Raw genomic sequence first — 8473 nt, 5'->3', positions numbered from 1 at the left:
GTATTTTTAACTTAAAAATATAAAAAAATTATTGCTTACATTTATATTAATCAGAACTAATATGATTGGATTTCACAAGACATTGTGTGTTATTCAGTATTTTTGCATGAAACGTCAAAGTCAATTAAAAACAATAATTTAATTAATGTTCAACTAATAAAAACTACCTATAATACAAATAAACAAGCGATAATGAAACTTGGCTCGCTGCAGATATTAGATCACTTTCACAAAAGCACTTTATATATATGATTTGATCAAAGATCAGAACCTGAATTCCTCTGTTTGTAGAAACAGCTAAAACCAGATGAATACATTACTCTAAATGAATCCTACCCCAGATTATTACTACTATTAAATGAGCCACGTTTAAAAGGTAAGAGGGGAGTCATTTATACTAATTTATAACAATATTCTTGGAAGTACTTCTCAGAGAGGCAGGCTTTAAGTAACTCATTTAGAAGATTTAGTGCTGCATATAACATTATCTATAGAATCATGTGTGCTAGTAGTAAATCCTCTGTCATGTTTTGTACTGGCTACTGTATGCACAGGCCACCAGGACACAGCACTGATTTCATTAAAGAATTTGCTAATTAGTACTAACCTGCAGTTAATTACTGGCATGGAATAAAGTCTTTAATGTATCCATGTTGATAATGAAAAAATCTACTTTGATAATCAGATTTCTTAGACATTCTGAAGTCTGTTGGGAGTTAGACAACACGTCTCTGGACCAACTCATTATCGGAAATCATACTCTAGATCTAATACTGTCACATGGAATAGATGTTAAAATGGTGGAAGTTCTGCAGCAAAGTGATGACATTTCAGATCACTATCTAGTCTTGTGTAGACTCATGTATAGATTAAACCTGTATAAACTCTGCACCTTATTACAAGTATGGTAGAACCATCACTTATACCACGAAAAGCTTTTCTAAGTAATCTTTACAGCTTATCTCAAATGCTCTCTCTTTTTCTATACTCTAGATACAGTTGCTGTTTTGCATAAAAGATGAAAGCAATCTGACTCCATGGTGTAATGAAAAACACACACACCTAAAGAGGCAGCCCGGAAGATGGAGGCGCAGGTGCCGAATTAGAAAGTATTTCATATTGCCTTAATTGGAAGTATCATATCATACAGAAAAGCATTAAAAACTGATTATTTATCATCTGCACCCAGAAAACAAACACAACCCAGTATTTATTCAATACAGTAGCTAAATTAACCAAAAAATAAAACGTCAACAGGTACTAACATTTCCCCATGAGTGTAGTAGTAGCCCAGCTTCTTGAATTTCTTTACTTCTACTAAGATTGGTACCATCTGGAGATAAAATGTACAACTGCATGCAGCTGTCAGCTACAGTTCCACATCAGTTAGTGAACTATAGATCCCTGAGGAAAAATTACACTCATTCTCTATTATAGGAGAAGAAGACTTGTACAAACTTGTTAAATCATCTAAACCAAGCAACATGTATATTTAGACCCTATTCCATCTAAACTATTAAAGATTTGCTTCCAGAAGTCATAGATCCTATTATTATTATTATTATTATTATTAATTCATCATTGTCGTTAGGATATGTTCCTGAAACAATTAGAAACTGGCTATGAATTAAGCCTCTTATTAAACCACATCTTGATCCCCAAGACTTAATAAATTACAGACCAATCTCTAATCTCCTTTTCTGTCAAGATACTAGAAAAGTGAAGTATCCCCTCTAGCTGTATTCCCTTTTAGAAAAAATGGTATCTGCAGAGATTTCCAATCATCTCCTCATCTTATCTTTAATCAATTTATCTTAGGATGTTTAATCCCATATCTATCAGCCGCCATCAGTTTGTGGCACTAAATGAGGAGGTATCATATCTCTCACAAGTGGAAACATGGAGTTCCTCAAAGGGTTCAGTGCTAGGACCGTTACTTCCCAACCTATACATGTACCTCTGGAGACATTATCAGGAGACATGGTAGCTTTCACTGCTATGCTGATGATACTCAGCTCTATATTTCAGCGCAACCTGGTGATACACAACAAATTTAACAGAATGCATAATCGATATAAAAAACTGGATGATGAGTAACTTCCTAATGCTAAAATCTAAAAAACAGGAGTGCTAATAATTAGACCTAAAACCCACATATAATAATCTAGAACACAGGCTAACCTTGTTAGTGCTGGTCTCTGCAATTCTTCATCATCAGTTAGGAACCTAGGTGTGCTGTAATGACAGCAATCTCCTTCGAAAACCATGTTTCCAGCATCTATAAAACTGCGTTTTACATCTTAAATTATATCTAAATTACGACCTATGCTTTCAACCTCTAATGCAGAAATAATTTGTGATGATTCACTAGTAGCTGAATTGAACACAGTCTCTCAGTTGAGAATGAGGATTTTCCTCACTGAGCCATAACGAACATGTATTTTGAACCCAGACCCAAGAGCAGAGGGTAACATTCAGAAGCTTGGATTGCTGAACAAAAAGAGTGTTTACTGGGTATTTAACAAAGTACAGCAAAACTCAGAAGCCGAGCTTCCACAAAGATACAGAAAACAAAAGCGGCAGCAGAATACTTGCGTAAATGAAAAAACAGCTTTCTCTAGGAACAAAAAGAAATACATCCATTAAAGGTCAAGATATGAACATAATTCACTGAGAGGAAGCTTGCTTAAATAGACCAGTCCACAGATGTTACAAATGAACCTGATTAGCACTAACACACAAGAACTGTAGCACTCTTTCTGGGAACCACCTGGTAGCTGGGAGAGTCACTGCATGCTGAGGTCTTACACAGGAGCCCCTCTTCTGCCAAGGCGGCTCCTGGCGTTTTTACCCCTGAATTGGAGGTTACAATGGTGGAAGTCCCTGATGAGGTCTGGAGTCGAGAATATCTCGAGCAGGCACCCACTGATGGCCGCTCACTCTGGGCCCATAACCCTCCCAGTCAAGCAAGATACTGATTCCTCCCTCCCTGAGGCTGGCGAAAGTCCAGAAGTCTGCGTACCACCGTGTAAGCTGGTTGAGCACCAATAATGAGAGTACTGGGGTGGCTTCCTGGCTGGGGACAAAGGAGAATAGAAAACAGGCTTTAAGCAGAGATGTGGAAAGTGGGATGAATACGCATCAGACCTGGGTGGGGAGGGAGAGCGGTAAGACACTGAGGTTGACCCTTCACAGAGAACCTTGAAAGGACCAGTAAGAAGCGGGGTGCTAGTTTCTAAGTAGAGCTCAACATAGTAGCCGGTAGATCCTTGAGTCGACAACCACACCCCTCTGACTGGTCAAGGTGATGGTCCAACCCTCCCGATGTTAGTTTGCATACCTCTGTTGGAGTTTGAGTGGCCTTACGTGAGAGCTGTAGCAGCCTTCTGCCATGCCACGTCGACACCTCTGCACTAACTACAGGCAGCAGCTGGAACCCGGACCTCAGGATCCTGCTCAGGAAACAGGGGAGAGAAACCAAATTGGCACTCAAAAGGAGACATGCGTAAAGGATGAATGATATTTGAGTGTTGTGTATAAATTCAGCCCAGATCAAATGGGAACTCCAGGCAGAATGGTTGGTTTGAAACAGGCATCTTGAGTCTTTTCAATGTCCTGGATTGGCCCTCTCCAGTCTGCCCATTTGACTGAGGTAAAACCAAGAAGACAAGCTAATAGATGCTCCCGATTAGGCGTCAAAGCCTCCAGAACCGAACAGTGAACTGGGATCCCCTGTCAGAACTAATATCTTAGGGAAATCCATGGATTCTGAAGACATGTTTCACTAGTGAGGTCTGCTGTCCCCTGACCTGCAGTGGGAATCTTGGAGTAATGGGTATGAGGTGACATGCCTTGGAAAATCTGTCCACCACCCAGAGTTGCTGTATTTACCTTGAGAACTTGGTAGACCTGTAACAAAGTCAATGATATAATATGTGACCAGGGCGTGTAAGGGATGGGTAGTGAGTGCAGAAGTAAGCCTTGAGGGTAGGTTCTGCGTTCCTTATTCCTGAGCACAAAACTGTACAGGCGTTGACAAAAGCCCTGCAGGCGTCTCTCTCTGCATGTTAGCCACCCAAAATCTTCTCTGGATGAGTCTCAGTGTCTTTGTACTCCCAGGATGGCGAGAAGAGAAGCACTTGACCCACTGTAACACATCAGAGCGCGCGGGGTTGGGCACAAACAGAGGAAAGACCTGGAGGGCAGTTGCCTGGAACAGGGTGTCTTTGTTGGGCCTTCTAACCCGCCACCTCAAGTCCCCACTGGATAGATGCCACCACTCTGGAGTTGGGTACTGATTGGTTCAGGTCTGCCCTCTACCTCAGGTGGTGAGTCAAACTGCCTTGAGAGGGGCATCAGGCTTTGCATTCCTGGAACCTGGGCGATATGAGAGGTAAAGTCAAGCGGTTAAAGAATAGGAGGCCATGAGCCTGGCGGGAGTTCAACCGCTTAGCCTCCCGGATGTCACGTGAGGTTCCTGTGATCTGTCAGATAAGGAATGGAGTGTTTGGCTCCCTCCAGCCAATGTCTCCATTCATTCCTCTGAGTGCCAACTTCACAGCCAGAAGGCTCCCGGTTACCAGTATCACATGAAAATTCCTCTCAGCGGGAGAAGTACGCCGAGAGAAATACGCACAAGGTGGAGCTGCCATCACTCCTTGCTCTCTGTGATAAAACTGCTCCGACCCCAACATCTGAGGCATCCCACCTCCACTACAAAGGGCAACTCAGGATCTGGGAGTGTAAAGGATGGGGCAGAAGTGAAGCGCTGCTTAAGCCAGGAGAAAGCTTGATTAGCCTTATCAGTCCCTTAAATGAGCCTGATCTCTTCTTGGTGAGAGCAGTGGAGGGTTGTGCAATAGAACTAAAGTTTCTAATGAACCTCCTACATAAAGTTTGCAAACCCCAAGAAGCGTTGGACCTGTTGACAGAGCGTGGTTTAGGGCCAGTTCAGCGCACTGCCCTAAACTTATTGGAGTCCATCCAGACACTGCCCTTTGAAACAATGAATCCAAGAAAAGAGGCCAGTGGGCACATGAAATTCACTCTTCTCTAGTTTGACAAATAATCCATTAGTGGCAAGTTGAGACAAGACAGATCGTACATGTTGGACATGTTCTTGTAGCAACAGGAGAGAGAAGATAAGAATATACGTCAAGATAAAGCGAACACAAACTTGTTTAGCATATCCCGTAGAACATCATTAATAAAGTGCCTGAAATACCGCTGGTGCATTGGCTAGCCCAAAGGCATTACCTGATATTCATAATGTCCGTTGGGGTGTTGAAAGCAGTCTTCCATTACGTCACCAGCCCTTACCTAACAAGGTGGTAAGCATTTGAAGATCAAGCTTTGTAGAAAATGGTTGCCCCCTGTAGGAGATTCAAGGCCGTAGTCATGAGTAGCGAGAGGGTAGCGGTTTTACACGTAATGCTATTCCAGTCCCACGATAATCTATGCATGGCCTAAGACTACCATCCTTCTTTGCTACAAAAAAAGAATCCAGCTCCTGCTGGCAGCGTAGATGGGCGAATGAATTGACTGTTAAGTGCCTCTTTAATATAGTCATCCATAAGCGGCTCTTTCAGAGGGCTGAGGAGTGAATACAGTCTCCCTCTAGGAGGACAGCAGTTCCTGCAAGTAGATTGATTGCACAGTCATAGGGTCTATGAGGTGGCAGGGGAAGCAGCCACGGGTCTTGCCTGAAAACTTCTGAGATCTACTGTATATTCTGGGGACTCGAGATAGCACAGAGAAGACAACACTGAGTTACTAGAGGTCACAGGTTGAGATTTGGGAATGAGTTAGTACCTCTATATGGATTGGGCTGTTGACCCGGAGAGGAGCAGGCAGTGACTTGAGGAGTGTCTGAGTGAGGGAGATTCAGAGATGTCTTGAGAACTTCGAAAAAATAACAAAGAGACAGGTCTGAATCCCCACAATTAAGTACCCCAAGCAATTAATTCTCCTGAATGTCCAATCTATGTGTGGGTTGTGAAGAGAGACAGCCATGGGTAACCAAGAATCAAAGGGAACTCTGGTGAGTGGATCAAATAAAATTGTATCTTCTCACTATGGTTATTAGTCAGCATGTGGAGGGGTGGTGTGTATTGGCTTACCTGGCCCAGAACCCCAGAGAGTCTCCCATCCAATGCGGTTATGGTCAAAGGTCTTTTAGGTTATAAGAGGCTGAATTCTCCAGGTGTTTGTAGAAAGCATAGTCCATAAAATTTCCCTGCAGCTCCCGAGTCAATGAAGGCCCACAACATTGACGTTGAGTTACCCAGATGCAGTAGAGCCTGGAGTGAAACCCAAGAGACTGCGGTCGGGAAGTTAATTACTCTGCGTCCCAGCCCCTCTCCTTGGAGCGGGAGTTGCCTTTCCCATTAACTCAGGGCAGTTGAACCTGAAATGATCACAGTTTTTTTCCACAATAGGCAGCATCTCTCCCTCCATGCGACAGGTCTCTCAGGCAATGACAACCTAGCCCTTCCCAATTGCATGGGTTCCTCAGAATTCATAGAGAAGGTGTTGGTGATTCAAAGTGCTGCTAACTAATTTGGGGCTCAAGACATTTCCAGCGTCCTGTGGCGTTCCTGTCTCTGCGATCTCGAGATGCGGTTGTCTATTCTGATGGCAGTAGCTGCTACAGGGGACTCAGGTCAGGGAGCTGGATCACGGGAAATGCCAGTTCATCCTTTGAGTGCAGGGGAGAGACCATGGTGAAAACGCTGCTCTTAGGGCCTGTTGGTCCCAACCACTCTCTGTGGCTAAAGTCTGACGAATTCAATGGCGAACTCTGCCGCGCTCAGAGTGTTCACTTGAGAAGATTTGCGAAGTAGTCTGTGGTCAATATCTCCTCCACTGGGGATGATGGAAATACCTTCTTCATCTCTGCAACAAACAGATCACTATTGTCAGTGAGTGGTGAGTGGTAGTCCCACAATGCTGTTGCCCAGTCAGGCGCCTTTCCTGTATGGAGAGTCATTATGTATGCCACCTTGCTGCTCTCAGTTGGAAAACTGTTAGGTTGTAGGCCGAAAAGCTAGAGAACACTGAGTAATGAAACCTCGACACCTCTCTAGGTTCCCATCCATTATCTCTCTGGTGCGGGTAGCCTGGGCTCCAAGTAAAGAATCAGTCCGTGAAGGTCTAGAATGATCCGTTGGCGTGGATTGAGTGGTAAATGCTGGATGGGCAGACAGCTGACTTAACTGCTGAAGGATCTCCAGTTAACATCTGTTCATGTTTGTGAACCATAGAGGCTTAGTCAGAAAGAGCAGCAAGGATATGCTCAGCACTGGAAGTAGCATCTTCTGCTGGAGTCCATCTTTTTAGTTCCAGTCTTGCTGTGATGGGGTGCCAAGCGCTGGGGATCGAACACAGGTCTCTCAGTTGAGGGAATGAGGTTTTCCTCACTGAGCCATAGAACATGTATTTTAGTTGGACCCAGAGCAGAGGAGTAACATTCAGAAGGCTTGGATTGCTGAACAAAAAGGTGTTTACTGGGTATTTAACAAGAAGTACAACAAAACTCAGAAGCCGAGCTTCCACAAAGATACAGAAAACAAAATGGCAGCCCAGAATACTTGCGTAAATGAAAAAAACAGCTTTTCTCAGGAACAAAAAAATACATCCATTAAAGGTCCAAGACTGAACCCAATTCACTGAGAGGAAGCTTGCTTAAATAGAGCCAGTCCACAGGTGTTACAAATGAACCTGGTTAGCACTAACACAAGAACTGTATACACCACTGGAACCACCTAGTGGCTGGGAGAGTCACTGCATGCCACTAGAGTCTTACATAATTATTCATGCGTTTATAACCTCGAGAGTTAAATTATTGCATAATGCTATGTGCAGGTGCATATGTTCTTTACGCTTGATAAGTAAACTTCAGATAGTTCAAAGCGCTTGGCAGCTAGAGTCCTTACTAGAACAGGAAGTATGATCATATTGGGCCAGTTCTATCCAGCACTGCACTGGCTCCCTATCAAACATTGAGATAGATTTTAAAATCTTAATAATTACCTAAAGCCCTGAATGGTTTTAGCTCCTCCAATGCGCAGGTGAGCTCTTATCCCCATTATGGAAAAGATCCTGCCACGTCCGCTGCGTTCTCAAAGCTCAAGCGCGCAGATAATACCTAGAGAGACCATCAAAAATCTCGACTGCGGAGGCGGCAGATACTTTTCCTATCTAGCACCTAAGCTCTGGAATAATCTCCCCTATTTCTATTCGGAAGCGGGCCACCTCACTGCCAGTTTTAAATCTAGATTAAAGACACATCTTGCAACTTAGCCTACACATAACACTGCCTTTGCCTTTCATTATTAAATCCGTTAAAAGTTTTTACAGACTGCATTAAATTGCATATCAGCTGGAACTGAAGACATTACCCCTAAAATACGATGTACTTATGACATAAATAAAAGAGAATAAGCATCTCAGCTAATAATAATCCCGTTTGCCT

General features: G+C 43.3%; 1 pseudogene; it reads right to left on the bottom strand.

Moving 5' to 3' along the window:
- LOC122323823 overlaps positions 1 to 8087 on the bottom strand; it is an 11974-nt pseudogene extending 3887 nt beyond the window's left edge.
- Between the last annotated feature and the right edge of the window lie 386 nt (positions 8088 to 8473).

The sequence above is a fragment of the Puntigrus tetrazona genome, chromosome 19 (genome assembly GCF_018831695.1).
Source record: "Puntigrus tetrazona isolate hp1 chromosome 19, ASM1883169v1, whole genome shotgun sequence".
NCBI lineage: Eukaryota > Metazoa > Chordata > Actinopteri > Cypriniformes > Cyprinidae > Puntigrus > Puntigrus tetrazona.
Note: the sequence above shows the minus strand (reverse complement) of the source record. Positions and strands in the feature narration are given on the sequence as shown.